Source organism: Canis aureus, chromosome 27, assembly GCF_053574225.1.
Source record: "Canis aureus isolate CA01 chromosome 27, VMU_Caureus_v.1.0, whole genome shotgun sequence".
NCBI classification, from domain to species: domain Eukaryota; kingdom Metazoa; phylum Chordata; class Mammalia; order Carnivora; family Canidae; genus Canis; species Canis aureus.
This window is the reverse complement of record NC_135637.1, coordinates 30,871,458-30,890,763: the sequence shown is the minus strand read 5'-3', so window position 1 is coordinate 30,890,763 and position 19,306 is coordinate 30,871,458. Positions and strand designations below refer to the sequence as shown.

Genomic DNA, 19,306 nt, shown 5'->3' with positions numbered 1-19,306 from the left:
GAACACTTTGCACTCATTCCTAGTAGATCATACACTGAGAATCTTTGTCACCTGTCCCTACTTACATTTGGTTGTCACAATAGTTCCCCACACACAGTGGGCAGGGATTCCCTCCTCATATCTGTCCTTCCAGCACATGGACACAAGTCAGTAGGAGCCTTGCCATGCGACGTTATTTGTACCACTGATCTTAGAGCAGTAGCGGCAAACCTGTTGGAAGTTCTAGAAAGGAAGAAGTGCATGTCAAAGATGCTCTGAACAGGACCAAATGACAGAGTTTATGTATGAGTCACCAGTTAGTCAACTGTGCATTTAAAATGGATATGGGCTCTTTTTTTTGATATGGGCTCTGTTACACAATATTCCTCTCAGTGAGAATGATTTAAACTCAGTGATAACATCATTGTAGGGCTGCAGGTGGAATCACTATACACCTGTCCTAGATCAGTGCTTAGTGCAGAAAGAATATGGATGGAATTTGTGGTTAAGAACTTGGATGCAACAACAATTCAAAAGGAATGCCTTCTGTTCTTGGTTGGATAGGAGTCTATAAATTTGTTCTGAAATTATCTTTCTGTTTTTTGGTCATGGGTTTTGTATTGTGGATTTTTTTTCTACAAGCAGGAGAATCCAAAGTAATGCCCAGTGAAACTCAAGGAGAGCCTGTGCCTAACAAACTTCAGAACTATGTCAGTAATGGAATCCCCAAACACTCACAGAGCTTCCAGGACAGAGCAATCTGTTTTCAGATTTGTCTCTAGGGTGGACACAGCATAGTCCCTGTGACTTATGTCCAGCATGTTGTGGACAGAGTTATTTCTCATTCAGCTACTCATGACTAAAAGAAGGAGATTCTATTACCCAAGACCACCTGCACCCCAAAGTATCTGTCAAAGGTCCCACAAATGAGTGGTGGAGACTTGGAGACAATTGAGTCGCTGTGGTCCTGAATTGGGAAAGAAGCCTTCTCCACAGAAGTCCAGCCCCCTTGGTGGTATCATTGGGGTGACTGTTGGAGTGCAGTCCAGCCCTGAGGACACACGGAGGGTGTGTTCCATGTCCACATGGGCCTTGAGAACCATGAGAATAGTGTTGAGGCTGGGGTCCCAGAATCAACTCACCAGCCTCAGGCTCACACTGAAGCCTGGGGATGACCAGGGAGTGACCTACCCACAGGGGCAGAGAATTCCCTGGGATTCCTGACCCTCAGACTCATCCCAGGGGAGCATGTGCTCACTACATGTCCTGGCTGCCCTGCTGAAAAGACCTTAGTCACACTGCACGTTGCTGGTGTTTCCTGGTGATGGGTTTCTGCCTCCCAGAGATTATGACCCTGAGGATGGTGGGTGAGCATAAGCTTACTCTGATTTCTAGAAGTACAGAGAAATCCAGAAACCTCAGAGTTTAGGGTACTGTACATAGAGAAGAGAGCTGTGTGTGTGACAAAAGGACGATTTGGCCCCTGTCCATCTTATGCGTTCTGATGGATGGTTCTCCATGGAGCTGATTCTAGAAATGAAAGGCACATGTCTGAAAGATCATTTCCTGGAGGGGGATTTAGTTTAGGCAGTGAGGATTCATATGAGAGAGGATCTGGCAACATTCAGAAGTCCAGGTCTTGGTGGGTGACATAAATCTGTCCGTTTACTTCATTGTCTTCGATCCCGTGAATGCCATAAGGAGGACTTAGAGCAACAGCCTTGTAATGGAGAGTGTTATTTGACACAGTGGATCCACAGTGGTATTGTTTTGTCCCCTAGTGGTTTTTGGAAATTACCTGTGAAGTGAGTAAGAAGTGTGAGTAGTCCTGGAGCCCGGGCCATGGGGGAGACACCCCAGACTCTGCAACCTGAGCCTATATCCAGGCCTGAGCCTATCAACCCTTTTCATGTGCTCTCTGGATCCTCAAGATGGGGGAGTGTTCTCTGCAAACCTTCTCCTTTCCTAAGGCCATGCAATTCCTCCTTTGACCTATGTCTGGGTTCCAGATGAGCAAAAGAGAATACAGTACTTGGGTTGTGGGACTTCACAAGGGAGTGACACAGGACCACCTACAAAGGGCCAGGAGACAGGAGCTCCCAGCAGAGCAATAGGGGGACACAACTGCTCTCTGTTGGATGCAAGAGACATGTGGACCTTGGGCAGAGCTGGTACCCAAGGCTTCCTGTCCCCCGTCCCCCACTGCTCACCATTCCAGTTGCTTCAGATTGGCTACTTTTACTTAGAAATATACATGGAAATATCCTCCATTTCTTTCTGTGCCCTAAAAAATACATCTCTGGATCATTGAATCTTATTCCATGTATGGACCTACTACAGTTTGTTTATCCATTCACCATTTGTAGGACATATTTGTTGCTTTCAAGGCTTGGTAATCATCAATAAAACAACAATAAACATTTATGTACATATTTTGGGGTGGACACAAATAACTCTCTTAGGAAAATACCCAGGAGGATGATTTCTGAATAATATCAGTAAGAGTTTGTTTAGCTCTGTAAGAAACTTCTCAGGTATATTCTCAAGCAGCTGGAGCATTTGGCATTCCCAGCAGCAGTGAAGGAGAGTTCCTGCTGCCCCACATCCTGGGCACCATCTGATGTTGAGGTAGTATTGAATTTTAACCATGCTGATGGGAGTCTGTTGCCACCTCACTCTTTCAGTGTGTAAACTCCCAGTAGCATATTATGTGTGAAATCTTTTCACATTGCAATAGTTCTCTGTGTACATTTTTGGTAAGGGGTCTGTTCAAACGTGGTCACAGGGAAAATACAACCCAGCACCCAGGAATTCAGGAGCTCAGCAAAGCTCCAATCTCAAAAGAAGGAGAGGAAATGAGTATCACCAAGATGCCAGAACTCAGGTACCTATCACTGAACCCCTAGGATTGCACCAGGGGACAGGAAGGAGCTGGGAAGAAGGCCACCTGGTTCTCCTGGATCATATATCTAGCACAACTGCCCTTCTTGTAATTCCAAGCCAGCAATGGTGGGAGTCATATCTTCTGAAATTTATGTAATTATTTTCTTATTGGGAGATGAGTATCTTCAAAAGGAGGTATCTTCATTGACCATCTAATTTTAAGCAAGTCCTGAAATAGAAGAATTATTTTTCTAGTAAGATACATAACATTAGAAGCCAGATTCTGAGCCTGTGTTGGTCATAGGCAGGGACAGGGGAATGGTGAACAAGATGTGGAGGGTGAAAGTTATCACATGTACCTGGGAAAGAAGTTCTCTTCATGATACCTGGTTGTATGCATCTCTATGTAAATGAACAATTTCTCCTCAGGCTACAGCCTAATGTGGTTGAAAAAGATCTGTCAACACACTAGGATCCGAACACTCAGGCTTGAACCCCTGGTTGGTCTCTCAATGCTGTCTTGGGTCACAATGTAGGATCTCTGTTGTGATACCATTGCCATAGTAACCCCTGTGTTTCTACTACTCTTGTGCAGGAGAAGGTGACCTTGGATCTGGGTTCATCAAGAGGTTCCCTAGGTTCTCTAGGGTTCACATGTACACATGGGAGAGTTCTTAGTCTTGATGTCTACAGCTCTCACATCCCTGGATTATGGAAAAACTCCAATACGGACTAAGGGAAGAGGGAGCCAGACTCAGTACCTGTGAGTTCAGGGCACCCACTCACCTGGTGGCAGCTGTAGCAGAGGATCATTCATGCACCCACATCAGCCAACTTCACTGATACAGGCTCAGCATTTTCCCAATAACTGTGTAACATCCCCCCAAATATCATGGCCCATAAAAAAGCTCCTGGCCAAAGGCCCCAATTGTCCACTCTAAATAATCCCCTCTCCTCGACTGTGCAATGGAAGCCTTAGGGGCTGAGCAAGGGCTCCTGTCAAGCTCTGGGCCTAGAATTGCCCAGGGCCTGTGTCCTCACACAACATCCCACATCCTAGTGCTCAGACCTAAGACACAGAGAACCTTGGCCACTCCTGAGCACTGGAGCCTTGGAGGGAAAGTTGGGCTGTGCCTGGAGCTCCAGAAGTGCTGAATTCATTCTGGGGAGTACTGCCACCCTGCTGAAGTGGTCCTGGGCTTGTGAGGGGGATAAAGTAAAAAAAAAAAAAAAAGGATCATTGTCCTCATTTCGGGAGAAAAAAAAGCAGAAGCACATACTCTGGATTTATGACACTCGGGAACCCAGGTAACATGAGTATTATGGCATTGAAGTATTTTGTTTTAATTTGTTTGTTCTCCTGGCCAAAGTCCCCAATTGTCCACTCTAAATAATCCCCTCTCTTTAACCCTGCATTGACTGAGGCATCCTTGGATCAGGGGAAGGATCTGGGTTCCCCATAGGCCTAGTGCTTATCTGAGTCTAAGTAGTAGTACAGGAGATACTGGGGAGGGCTCCATGGCTTCTACTGGAACCAGTGTATGTAGTAGCTGCCAACGCTGGATCCACTGCTCTGGATGCAGGTGAGTCTGACTGTTGTTCCAGGAGATGCAGAGAGGGAGGGCGCTGGGTCAGCAAAGGCTGGGACAGGGACCTGCAAACACAGACATTGATGGGTAATGGAGCAGCGACCAGAGTACAGATTCCCAGTAGCTGAGCCTGAGGGGCTGATGGAGCCTAGGAACTGGGATGTGGTATGTGAGGACTGTCTGTACCTGTGCACTGAGAGAAGTACATCAGGAGACAGAAGTACAGGCGATGATGACCATCCCCACATCAGATGGGCTGCCCCAGACCTCTTTTTGTCCTCCACTTTTTTCTACAAGAGAGATATCCATGCAAATGAAGTCCATCTAGTGATTTCCCAGCCCCTCCCTGAGCCCTGGTGCTGGACCTCAGCTCACACCACACTGTAGAGGTTGGGAGTTGGCTTCCCCCATGGGGAGAGCCCTGGAGGAAGCATCTGCTGAGACCACACACAGGTCCCTACTCAAGGGACTCCCCCAAGCCTGAGAGGACACAGCTGCTGAGTCCCCATCAGGGAGCACAGGGCCCAGCACACAGGCTTAGGATCCCATGAGTGAAGGGTCCTCATGGACGAGATATGTAGGGCTCACGGGCCCACACCTCCCCCTGCTGGTCACAGGCACCCACCCCATCTGGGACCAAAGCTCTGGGAGCACCAGGCCCCTGTCCATATCCCCATGTCTGTTCTCTAGATACCATGATTGGTATACACTGCACACGATTACTCTGGTCTCATTCTCTGAAGTGATGCTTCTCTATCTTAAGGACAAACATGTGCACAAATAACCTATTAATGTGTCACCAGAGAAGTTACCATAAAAGATGAAAGCTAAGCGTGTATCCTGTCAAACATCACTGATCAGAGGACAGTGGAGCTGGTTAGAGGGGCTTGTAGGGGATCTTGAGGGATTGCTGATCTTGAGACATTGTCCAGGAAGTAAGCTCCTTGGCTTATTCCCAAGACATCAGATCAGCAACCATTTCAAAAGTCAAGTGATACTGTGAGAACTTGATCGGGATCAGAGACAACCAAGTGATTTGTGAAAAACGAACAGCTTTGCCTGATGGAACATTTACTGGTGAATATTAGACATAGCTCTTTAGGTTTGGAAGTAAGACGTATCTCCTAAATTCATGGTTTCTGTGCATTTGTGTTTGTCAATTCCTCTCAGGTTACTTTCTTGCTTCACACATTGTTTATATTGTACCCAATTATTTTCACTTGTAATTTTGTACCCATTGCTTTCCTTCAGTTGGAAGATGAGTGGGATGTTTCATTGTTGTTTCTACATGCCTGGAATGGGGTTGCAGAAATCATGTTCTCACTGGTCCCCAAACCAACTTGATATATGTGCACATAGTCACGAAATCTCTAGACTCACGATGACCAGAGTTTAGAAGGTCTATGACCATTATCACCCCATTCCCAGACACCCTTTCCACAACATATTCAGAGTGATTCTCCTTCAGCTCAGGCAGGTCACCCCCTTGCTTCAAACCCTTCAGTGACTCCTCCCTGCTATTTGCTCCACACCCAAGCCCCTCTCACCCCTGAGGATCCTCTAGGATTTGGTCCCACCCACTCCCACTCCCACTTTGTAGCCCTGCCTTCCCCTTGTCCCCTACCCCAGCCTCATCCCTCTCTGTCCTTGGTCTCTCTAAGCTCATTCCCTCCCCCATTAACCACACCAGCTCCTGTCTGTCTGTTGGAAGGAGATGGGCTTCGCCTTAAGATGATGGTGGAAGCCCACATGTTGACAACTTTGAGCTTCTGTTGAAAGCAGGGAGGACACACAGTGTAACACATTGTGGTATGTATTTCTCTATTTGTCTTCTGTCCTGTTTACTGTAGCTTTATAATAGGTCTCAAATTAACAAGTGTCAGTCTCCCATTTTGTTCTTCCCCTGCTACATAATGTGTACAGGTAGGGAACTCAGGCAGGATCCCAGGAGGTGCAGAGGAACCCCCAGGTTCCCAGGGGCACTAACAGAGGAAGTGCGCCCTGGGGGAGAGTGCATCACACTCCGCTGGCCGAGCTCCCTAATGGGATGGAAGGCAGACTGACGGAGCCCCAGGGGAGTCCCCATCAGGGAGGTCAGGCAGCGGCTAGGGCTGCGGTTCCACGAGGAGGGGGCTGTGTGGCCCCAGGAGCACGATTCCAGCAGCTCAGACTCCAGAGTCCAAGGAGCCAGGGGACACAGCCCAGAATCAGCACTTCCCTTGTCCTGGGAGGGCTCAGGACAGCGAGGATGCTCCTGCCACTGGGGATCCCTGAGCTGTTCAGATCAGTGCCCCCTGCACTGGGAGCATCCAGCCCAGTGTGGACTGGGTGCTGTGGTAGTTACTGCTGGAGCTGGCTCCAGGGCTGGGGAGCTGGCCGCCGCCGGTCTTTTGTTCCTTCCTGTGTCACCTTGTGCCTAAGACAGAATGGGGCCACCAGGGAATGGGATCCTCATAGAATAACCAGCTCCCACTGAGCCATGTACCTGGCAGGGGGCGGGTCAACTCCCAAGGTGCACAACCTGAGAAAATGTACAGAAGCCCCTCCCGCAGAAGACCAGTTGGAAGGATAGGGGAAGAGAAAGTTCTTAACTGAGCAGCACTGAAAAGCTCCCAGGGAAGTCTAGGGACTTAGAGTATATAGAATCAGGGGATACCCCTCCTTGTTTTTGTTTTGCTTTGCTTTTGTTTTTGTTTTTGTTTTTTGTTCCTCGTTTGATTTCCTTTTTTCCCTCATTTTTTCCTTCCTTTTTTTAAAATTTTTATTTATTTATGATAGTCACACAGAGAGAGAGAGAGGCAGAGACACAGGCAGAGGGAGAAGCAGGCTCCATGCACCAGGAGCCCGACGTGGGATTCGATCCAGGGTCTCCCGGATCGCGCCCTGGGCCAAAGGCAGGCGCCAAACCGCTGCGCCACCCAGGGATCCCTCCTTCCTTTTTTAAGTACAACTTTTTAGCAACTCTGCACTGAGAAAAATGACTAGAAAGAAGAAGCAAATTGGCAAATTGAACACCAATAAAAATAAATTTATTATTAAAAAAAAATTCTTATACCCACAGGAGTACTTCTTTCTGGATGACTCTTCTCTCCATGTGGGAAGCTTCCAAATCACAGATACCATATCCATGTTCTTTACATCCGACCCCACAGGGTACTTCACACAGTCCTTCAGGTCACTGCTGAGTGCTGGTGACAGAGCTCTGGATGTTAACCTCAGGACTCTGAGGATCTTGAGAGGGACATGTAACCAGCAGGGGGCACTGTGCACCTCCCCTGGGCCCTGCAGGAGACCCTCCCAGCTGGGGGAGCCCCCTGGCCTCAGGGAGGTCAGAGGCTGAGCTGCCCCCTGTGCCCCTGGTGAGACCCAGCAGCCTGGTGCCGTCAGGGCCTGGCAAAGGCTCCTGGGCAGAGTCCTGTGGGGGTTCCCACAGATCCTCCCTCCACCCTTCTTGGGTCTGCTCAGAGCAGATCCTGCCCTCAGCCTCCTCTGTCCTCTCTTCTCCTGAACACTGTCAGATGGAGTGTGAGAGAGTCAGGAAGAGGGTGAAAGTTTCCATAAACAGCCCTTCATTTCCAGGAGACAGTAGGGAGGATAAGACAAGCCTGAGTCACCTCAAACCAACTGTGGAGTCCAGGTGTTGTGTTGCTCTGCTCTTTCTGCTCAGGAACAGCGCCAGTCTTCTGAATGAGCTCCCAGGCTTGATCATTCCCCAGAACTGAGATACTCCCAGCTTCAATGACCCATCCCCAATGAGGGTCTCTGTTTGCAGGTTCCCTGTCTCAGCCTGTGCTGATCCATCTGCCCTCAGGGTCTGGGGGCAGCCCTGGTGGCTCAGCGGTTTGCACCACCCTCATCCCAGGGCATGATCTTGGATACCTGAATTCAGTCCTGCATCAGGTTTCCTACATGGAGCCTGTTTCTCCCTCTTCTTGTGTCTCTGCTCCTCTCTCTCTCTCTCTCTCTCTCTCTGTCTCTCATGAATAAATAAATATAATTTTTAAAAAGATAAAAATAAATAAAAACTGATAATAACCAGATATCTTCCCCTGGAGGTTTATTACAGGTTTATATTTAATGAACACTCAGTTGGTCCTGACTAAGATGTCTTTCAATATGTGGCACATTTGTATAAGCAGATATTTTTCATAGTATTATGATTATTTTATTACATTTTTGAAGAGCAATTATCTTGAGAGTGTAATAATATCTCCTGTTTCTTAGAGGCTAAAAGAAGAAAAAGTACACATGAACAGAGAAAATTGTTTTTGAGCAAAGCAATTCAATATGCTACTGTGATGGTACTTAAATGACACTATGGTGCTGTCAGAATTCACTGAACTGTGTAGAGACACTTGACAGAGCCCTAAAGTCTGCATATAAAGGTCAATTATAAGGCTTGAGGCCCATGAAGGAATGTAGTCTGTAACCAAACCCATGGACCTGCAGGACAAACCTATGAGCCCACCTCAGTGCAGGGCTTGGGGGAAAGCTGCTCCACCAAGACATTGAATGTGAGTGAAGCTTGTAAGTGTAAAGTCATGAGAGACTGCACAGAGCTCTGTGTCTAGTAGACAAGGGTGTGTCTTGGGGGGAACAGGTGCATGGTTTTTTTTGGGCTGATCTATGTCTTGAAATTGCACAATTGAGTTAATGGATGGGCACTGCTGCAAGCTGCTTGCTCACTTCAGGAATGGAGATTCATCAAGGAAGGAGGCCCGAGTGAAGACTATGGTCATGGATTTTAGCTGGAGATGGTAGTTTGCAATCATGTGTAGTTTGGTGGAGACAGATAATTGCACGTGGAAAAGGTCACCACTATGTGCATGTTCAGGTTACTTACTCCCACATAGAATTCCTTCGTGTTTCCGCTGTGAGGGATTAGATGCAGTGAAGTCCCATAATGTCACTATGGTGCATTTCCCCAGATAATGCTCTCTAATCCCATTCTCTCAGGAGAAGAGGCAGGATGAACAGGGATCAGCTTGTAGTGTCAGAAAGTGAAGAATCCTTCTGAACAAACAAGCAAATCAATGCACTCCCACCATGCATACACAGGTACACACACAGTGACAGGGTGTGTCAAGGAGTTCAAGAGCCAACTGAAAATGCTTTCACTGAGTAAAACTGGAAAGATTTGAGGACCAAATAAATATAATGGTATTGAGTTTTAACTCCAAGTCTATAGGAGATGTCCACGGACCATACTGTTAACTGCTTGTAGAAATGCATAAACAGAAGAGATGCTTTCCTGTGCAGAGGATATTGAGTAACAGGTGTAAACTCTTCATCCTGAAGGATGTCAGGAATAATCCTCACTCAGTAAGTGTGGACATAGACACCAGAAAACAAGGAGAGCCTGAGAAAATGTCACAGTAAGAGAAGCTTAAGGAGATACGAGGAATGTAATGAATAATCCTGATTGGAATCTCAAAATAGAAAAGGGACATTAGGTAAAAACTAGAAAATGTGAATAAACTGAGGATATAAATTGTTGTGGATTGATTCCAGTCTCCACTCATTCATGTGATAAAAAGTTCTCAAACATCTCATGTTTCAGGATGTGTCAGAATCAGGAAATGGGGATGTTGCAGATGTAATCAGCTCAGGTGAGGTCAGAAAGGTTTAATCTCATATGCAATCTTTCTCTCCCTTTGGTTTTCCTCCAACACTTTGGTTGAATGATGGCAAAAGGTTTCTCAGTGTTTTAGAGAACAGAACTATCATTGTCATAGAGAGCCTTGATATAACAGAAAAAAATATCAGAAGGTTCTGTGGTCTTTTCACTGTCAATCACTGCTGCACTTAACAAATAAGTGCAAAGCTGAATGGAGGTGGATACCAGGTCCATGGGGTCACTTGATTTCGGAGTAGAGAAAGAAATTCTAAGGTTTCCATATCATATAAATTTTTTTCAATCCTTATACTCTAAACAATTAGATTCTGGACTAATAAAAAAGGAAAATGAATTGCAAGTATATCAGAGATGCAAGAAAAAATGAATTACCAGGCACATTGCAAAGGGAAAATAAAAACCCAGACTGGGAAGCATGAATAGTGGACACTTTCATGCTGAGATCATTTTAGTGTGTACAAATGCAGACATCATTGCCTGTGGGGTCACGTGATATAACTGGAGACTCTCATAAAACAGCACCATCAAAATTGGCATATCCGATCCCTCAGGTAAGATAACCCATGTAGATTCCTTATCAGATATGAACAAACAGGGAGGAGAGGCAAGATGGCAGAAGAGTAGGGTCCCCAAATCACCTGTTCCCACTAAATTACCTAGATAACCTTCAAATCATCCTGAAAATCTACAAATTCAGCCTGAGATTTAAAGAGAGAACAAAAAAAAAACACAAAAAATAAATAAATAAAGAGAGAACAGCTGGAACGCTACAGTGAGAAGAGTTCACGCTTCTATCAAGGTAGGAAGATGGGGAAAAAAGAAATAAAGAAACAAAAGGCATCCAAGGGGGAGGGTCCCCGCAAGGAGCCTGGCTAAGGCTGGGGCGAGTGTCCCCAGGACAGGAGAGCCCCATCCCAGAGAAGCAGGAGCTGCACCAACCTTCCTGGGTGAGAGGCACCCACAGGGAGTTAGAGCAGGACCCCAGGAGGGCAGGGATGCCCTCAGGCTACCTGGGAAACTAACAGACACCTGCGCGCCCAGGAGAGTGCACCGATCTCCCTGAAGGGCTACAGTGCACAAGGCTGGACCCGGAGCAGCTTGGAGGGGCTCGGGCAGCGGATCCGTGGAGGGAGCTGCGTGGCTCCTGGAGCGCGAATCCAACAGCGCAGGTCCGGGGCACCTGGCCACAGCCCAGAATCCAGCCTCCCCCACGGACAGGCAGAGGCCCGGAGGGCCCAGGACAGCAAGGATGCTCCTGCCCCGAGCTGAGCAGATCAGCGGTCTTGCCCTCGGAGCATCCAGGCCTCTGCAGATGGAGAGCTCCGTAGTTATTGTGGGAGCTGAATCCAGGTTTCTAGAGCTGGCCCCACCACTGTGGTTGTTCCTCCTGGGGTCTCACGGGGTAAGCAACCCCAGCTGAGACCAGCACCAGGGAGGGGACAGAGCAGCTCCACCAAGAGCTAACACCTGAAAATCAGCACAACAGGCCCCTCCACCAGAAGACCAACTAGAAGGACACGTTCCATGGGAAGTCAAGGGACTTAAAGTATACAGAAACAGAAGATACTCCCCCGTGTTTTTTGTATTTTTTTTCTTCTTTTTCATTTCTGATTGCTTCCCCCACCCTTTTTTCCCTTTCTTTTTCTTTCTCTTTTTATACTCTTTTTTCCTTTTTTTCTCCTTCCCTTTTCTTTCCTTCTTTCTCTCCTCTCTTTTTCTCCTTTTCCCAATACAACTTGTTTCTGGTCACTAAGCACTGAGCAAAATGCCTAGAAGGAAAACCTCACATCAAAGGAAAGAATCAGAAACAGTCCCCTCTCCCACAGAGTTACAAAATCTGGATTACAATTCAATGTCAGAAAGCCAATTCAGAAGCACTATTATACAGCTACTGGTGGCTCTAGAAAAAAGCATAAAGGACTCAAGAGACTTCATGACTGCAGAATTTAGATCCAATCAGGCAGAAATTAAAAATCAATTGAATGAGATGCAATCCAAACTAGAAGTCCTAACGATGAGGGTTAATGAGGTGGAAAAACGAGTGAGTGACATAGAAGACAAGTTGATGGCAAAGAGGAAAACGGAGGAAAAAAGAGACAAACAATTAAAAGATCATGAAGACAGATGAAGGGAAATAAATGACAGCCTGAGGAAGAAAGGCCTACGTTTAATTGGGGTTCCCGAGGGCGCTGAAAGGGACAGAGGGCCAGAATATGTATTTGAATAAATCATAGCTGAAAACTTTCCTAATCTGGGAAGGGAAACAGGCATTCAGATCCAGGAAATAGAGAGATCCCCCCCTAAAATCAATAAAAACCGTTCAACACCTCCACATTTAATAGTGAAGCTTGCAAATACCAAACATAAAGAGAAGATCCTTAAAGCAGCAAGAGACAAGAAATCCCTGACTTTTATGGGGAGGAATATTATTAAGGTAACAGCAGACCTCTCCACAGAGACCTGGCAGGCCAGAAAGGGCTGGCTGGATATATTCAGGGTCCTAAATGAGAAGAACATGCAACCAAGAATACTTTATCCAGCAAGGCTCTCATTCAAAATAGAAGGAGTGATAAAGAGCTTCCAAGACAGGCAGGAACTGAAAGAATATGTGACCTCCAAACCAGCTCTGCAAGAAATTTTAAGGGGGACTTTTAAAATTCCCCTTTAGGAAGAAGTTCAGTGGAACAATACACAAAAGCAAGGACTGAATAGATATGATGACACTAAACTCATATCTTTCAATACTAACTCTGAACGTGAACGGGCTTAATGACCCCATCAAAAGGCGCAGGATTTCAGACTGGATAAAAAAGCAGGACCCATCTATTTGCTGTCTACAGGAGACTCATTTTAGACATAAGGACACCTACAACCTGAAAATAAAAGGTTAGAGAAGCATTTACCATTCAAATGGCCCCCAAAAGAAAGCAGGGGTAGCCATCCTTATATCAGATAAACAAAAATTTACCTCGAAGACTGTAGTGAGAGATGAAGAGGGACACTATATCATAGTTAAAGGATCTATCCAACAAGAGGACTTAACAATCCTCAATATATATGCCCCAAATGTGGGAGTTGCAAAATATTTAAATCAATTAATAACCAAAGTGAAGAAATACTTACATAATACACTTATACTCGGTGACTTCAATCTAGCTCTTTCTACCCTCGATAGCTCTTCTAAGCACACCATCTCCAAAGAAATGAGAGCTTTAAATGATACACTGGACCAGATGGATTTCACAATATATCTACAGAACTTTACATCCAAACTCAACTGAATACACATTCTTCTCAAGTGCACATGGAACTTTCTCCAGAATAGACCACATACTGGGTCACAAATCGGGTCTGAACGGATACCAAAAGATTGGGATCATCACGTGCATAGTCTCAGACCATAATACCTAGAAATCAGAACTAAATCACAACAAGAAGTTTGGAAGGAACTCAAACATGTGAACATTAAGGACCATTCTGCTAAAAGATGAAAGGGTCAACCAGGAAATTAAGGAAGAATTTAAAAGATTCAAGCAAAAATGAACTATTGGGAGTTAATCAAGATAAGAAGCTTTTGCACAGCAAAGGATACAGTCAACAAAACTCAAAGACAACCTACAAATTGGAGAAGATATTTGCAAATGACAAATCAGATAAAGGGCTAGTTTCCAAGATCTATAAAGAACTTATTAAACTCAACACCAAAGAAACAAACAATCCAATCATGAAATGGGCAAAAGACATGAACAGAAATATCACAGAGGAAGACATAGACATGGCCAACATGCACATGAGAAAATGCTCTGCATCACTTGCCATCAGGGAAATACAAATCAAAACCACAATGAGATACCACCTCACACCAGTGAGAATGGGGAAAATTAACAAGGCAGGAAACAACAAATGTTGGAGAGGATGTGGAGAAAAGGGAACCCTCATACACTGTTGGTGGGACTGTGAACTGGTGCAGCCACTCTGGAAAACTGTGTGGAGGTTCCTCAAACAGTTAAAAATATACCTGCCCTACGACCCAGCAATTGCACTGCTGGGGATTTACCCCAAAGATACAGATGCAGTGAAACGCCGGGACACCTGCACCCCGATGTTTCTAGCAGCAATGGCCACGATAGCCAAACTGTGGAAGGCGCCTCGGTGTCCAACGAAAGATGAATGGATAAAGAAGATGTGGTTATGTATACAATGGAATATTACTCAACTATTAGAAATGACAAATACCCACCATTTGCTTCAACGTGGATGGACCTGGAGGGTATTATGCTGAGTGAAGTAAGCCAGTCGGAGAAGGACAAACATTATATGTTCTCATTCATTTGGGGAATATAAATAATAGTGAAAGGGAATATAAGGGAAGGGGGAAGAAATGTGTGGGAAATATCAGAAAGGGAGACAGAACGTAAAGACTGCTAACTCTGGGAAACGAACTAGGGGTGTTGGAAGGGGAGGAGGGCGGGGCGGGGGGTGGGAGTGAATGGGTGACAGGCACTGGGGGTTATTCTGTATGTTAGTAAATTGAACACCAATAAAAATAAATAAAAAAATAAAAAGATTCATGGAAACTAATGAGAATGAAGATACAACCATTCAAAATCTTTGGGTTGCAGCAAAAGCAGGCCTATGGGGGAAAAACATAGCAATACAAGCATCCGTTCAAAACTTGGAAAGAACTCTAATACAATAGCTAACCTTACACCTAAAGGAGCTGGAGAAAAAGAGTAGATAGATCCTACACCCAGCAGAAGAGGAGAGTTAATTAAGATTCAAGCAGAACTCAATGAAATCGAGACCAGAAGAACTGTGGAACAGATTAACAGAACCAGGAGTTGGTTCTTCGAAAGAATTAATAAGATAGATAAACCATTAGCCAACCTTATTAAAAAGAAGAGAGAGAAGACTCAAATTAATAAAATCATGAATGAGAAAGGAGAGATCACTACCAACACCAAGGAAACACAAACGAGTTTAAAACATATTATGAACAGCTATACGCCAATAAAAAGGGCAATCCAGAAGAAATGGACGCATTCCTGGAAAGCCGCAATGTACCAAACCTGGAACAGGAAGACATAGAAAACCTAATCAGGCCAATTACCAGGGAGGAAATTGAAGCAGTCACGAAAACCTCCCAAGGCACAAGATTCCAGGGCCAGATGGCTTTTCAGGGGAATTCTATCAAATGTTTATAAAAGAAACCATACCTATTCTACTAAAGCTGTTTGGAAAGATAGAAAGAGATGGAGTACTTCCAAATTCGTTCTATGAGGCCAGCATCACCTTAATTCCAAAACCAGACAAAGACCTCACCAAAATGGAAAATTACAGACCAATATCCCTGATGAACATGGATGCAAAAATTCTCAACAAGATACTAGAAAATAGGATCCAACTGTACATTAAGAAAATTATTCACCATGATCAAGTAGGATTTATCCCCGGGACACAAGGCTGGTTCAACACTCGTAAACAATCAATGTGATTCATCATATCAGCAAGAGAAAAACAAAGAACCATATGATCCTCTCATTAGATGCCGAGAAAGCATTTGACAAAATACAGCATCCATTCCTGATCAAAACTCTTCAGAGTGTACGGATAGAGGGAACATTCCTCAACATCTTAAAAGCCATCTACAAAAAGCCCACAGCAAATATCATTATCATTGGGGAAGCACTGGGAGCCCTTCCCCTAAGATCAGGAACAAGACAGGGATGTCCACTCTCACCACTGCTGTTCAACATAGTACTGGAAGTCCTAGCCCCAGCAGTCAGACAAGAAAGAGACATTAAAGGCATTCAAATTGGCAAAGAAGAAGTGAAACTGTCTCTCTTCACCGATGACATGATACTCTACATAAAAAACACAAAAGCCTCCACCCCATGATTGCTAGAACTCATACAGCAATTTGGTAGCGTTGCAGGATACAAAATACATGCCCAGAAATCAATGGCATTTCTATACACTAACAATGAGACTGAAGAAAGAGAAATTAAGGAGTCAATCCCATTTACAATTGCACCCAAAAGCATAAGATACCTAGGAATAAACCTAACGAAAGACGTAAAGGATCTATACGTTAAAAACTATAGAACACTTCTGAAAGAAATTGAGGAAGACACAAAGAGATGGAAAAATATTACATGCTCATGGATTGGAAGAATTAATATTGTGAAAATATCAATGTTACCCAGGGAAATTTACATGTTTAATGCAATCACTATCAAAATACCATGGACTTTCTTCAGAGAGTTAGAACAAATTATTTTAAGATTTGTGTGGAATCAGAAAAGACCCCGAATAGCCACGGGAATTTTAAAAAAGAAAACCATATCTCGGGGCATCGCAATGCCAGATTTCAGGTTGTACTACAAAGCTGTGGGCATCCAGACAGTGTGGTACTGGCACAAAAACAGACACATAGATCAATGGAACAGAATAGAGAACCAGAAGTGGACCCTGAACTTTATGGTCAACTAATATTCGATAAAGGAGGAAAGACTATCCATTGGAAAAAAAGACAGTCTCTTCAATAAATGGTGCTGGGAAAATTGGACATCCACATGCAGAAGAATGAAACTAGACCACTCTCTTTCACCATACACAAAGATAAACTCAAAATGGATAAAAGATCTAAATATGAGACAAGATTCCATCAAAACCCTAAAGGAGAACACAGGCAACACCTTTTTTGAACTCGCCCACAGTAACTTCTTGCAAGATACATCCATGAAGGCAAAAGAAACAAAAGCAAATATAAACTATGGGGACTTCGTGAAGATAAGAAGCTTTTACACAGCAAAGGATACAGTCAACAAAACTAAAAGACAACCTGCAGAATGGGAGAAGATATTTGCAAATGACGTATCAGATAAGGGGCTAGTTTCCAAGATCTAATAAAGGTTTATGTATACAATGGAATATTACTCAGCTATTAGAAATGACAAATACCCACCATTTGCTTCAACGTGGATGGACCTGGAGGGTATTATGCTGAGTGAAGTAAGTCAGTCAGAGAAGGACAAACATTATATGTTCTCATTCATTTGGGGAATATAAATAATAGTGAAAGGGAATATAAGGGAAGGGAGAAGAAATGTGTGGGAAATATCAGAAAGGGAGACAGAACGTAAAGACTGCTAACTCTGGGAAACGAACTAGGGGTGGTAGAAGGGGAGGATGGCGGGGGGTGGGAGTGAATGGGTGACGGGCACTGGGTGTTATTCTGTATGTTAGTAAATTGAACACCAATAAAAAATAAATTAAAAAAAATAAAAACTATTTGAAAAAAAATAAAAAATAAATAAAAAATAAAACAAACAACAAAAAAAAGAACTTATTAAACTCAACACCAAAGAAACAAACAATCCAATCATGAAATGGGCAAAAGTCATGAAGAGAAATCTCATAGAGGAATACATAGACATGGCCAACATGCACATGAGAAAATGCTCTGCCTCATTTGCCATCAGGGAAATACAAATCAAAACCACCATGAGATACCACCTCACACCAGTGAGAATGGGGAACATTAACAAGGCAGGAAACAACAAATGTTGGAGAGGATGCAGAGAAAAGGGAACCCTCTTACACTGTTGGTGGGAATGTGAAGTGGTGCAGCCACTCTGGAAAACTGTGTGGAGGTTCCTCAAAGAGTTAAAAATAGACCTGCCTGACGACCCAGCAATTGCACTGTTGGGGATTTACCCCAAACATTCAGATGCAATGAAATGCCGGGACACCTGTATCCCGATGTTTCTAGCAGCAATGTCCACAATACCCAAACTGTGGAAGGAGTCTCGGTGTCCATGGAAAGATGAATGGATAAAGAAGATGTGGTTTATAAAGAAGATGTGGTTTATGTATACAATGGAATATTCCTCAGCCATTAGATATGACAAATACCCACCATTTTCTTCAATGTGGATGGAACTGGAGGGTATTATGCTGAGTCACGTCAGTCAATCGGAGAGGGAGAAACATTGTATGTTCTCATTCATTTGGGGAATATAAATAATAGTGAAAGGGAATACAGGGGAAGGGAGAAGAAATGTGTGGAAAACATAAGAAAGGGAGACAGAACATAAAGACTCCTAACTGTGGGAAAGGAACTAGGCGTGATGGAAGCGGAGGATGGTGGAGGGTGGGGGTGAGTGGGTAATGGGCACTGAGGGGTGCACCTGACAGGATGAGCACTGGGTGTCATTCTGTATGTTGGCAAATTGAACACCAATAAAAAATAAATTTATTATTTAAAAAAAGAAAGGGAATCAGAACATCGACCACTAAATCTGGGAAACAAACTAGGGGTGGTGGAAGGGGAGGAGGGTGGGGGTGGGGGTTTGCACAAAAACAGAAAATTCTTATTAAGACTAATGAGAAGATGGCAGTGCTGTGGAAATTTCTACAGGCCAGTAAATGAGCAAGGGTGGAGACCCCGGATGCCTCAGATGTCAGGTGAGAGACAGTACACTGGACCTGCCAGTCCCAGTCCATGGATATCAGTGCAAAGATACTCTGTGTACCAACCCAATGCAAGATGTCCTTTCTGTCCTCTGCAGCCCTTTGTCAAGGAAAAGGCAACTGTGAGTAACTGGGGGATGGAAAGGAAGGAGGATCCCTTGCTCCCAGGTGGTGCCCCTGGATGGAACTGTGTCCATGGTGGCAGCAGGAGAGAAGCAAAAACAAGCTACAGGTTGTGCCTGAGCAGATTCTGGGGCCTCTCTCCCACCAGATGAGAAAGGGGTTCTGGTCTCAGATCCCTTGAGCTCTGTGTGAGTCCTTAGATACTGTCACAGGAGGAGTTGTGAAGGGCAGCCTCACCCTCTGGTCTCAGCCCAGTGATGGTCATAGACCTGTAGTTGCCAGACATGGAGCCAGAGAATTGATTGGGGTCCACAAACAGACTAACCATTATTATAGAGGAGAATTTCAGGACCCATTTGTGAGAGCATTGGAATCAGGGCACAGTGTACAGTAATGGTTTCCATGTTTCAGAAAACCTGCATGCTTGTTTCTGGCTTGACCTACATGAAGTCACTCCCTGGGGCAGCTTGCCCCTGGCACAGAGGCATGTCTGCTCAATTTGGTGAAATTGTATCGTGTGTTCATGCCAAGAACAAGCTTTGGGATCTGAATTTAAGAGAGTGGGGTCAGGTTTTGTAGACAAACTTCCCTGGAGTGTATCTCAGACTCCAGCTTATACCAA

The 19,306-nt window shown here is 44.6% G+C and overlaps 1 gene segment (V, D, J or C); it reads right to left on the bottom strand.

The window, feature by feature from the left end:
* Positions 1–19,306, bottom strand: part of LOC144299103 (immunoglobulin lambda variable 1-40-like) — a 296,751-nt gene that overhangs the window by 180,069 nt on the left and 97,376 nt on the right.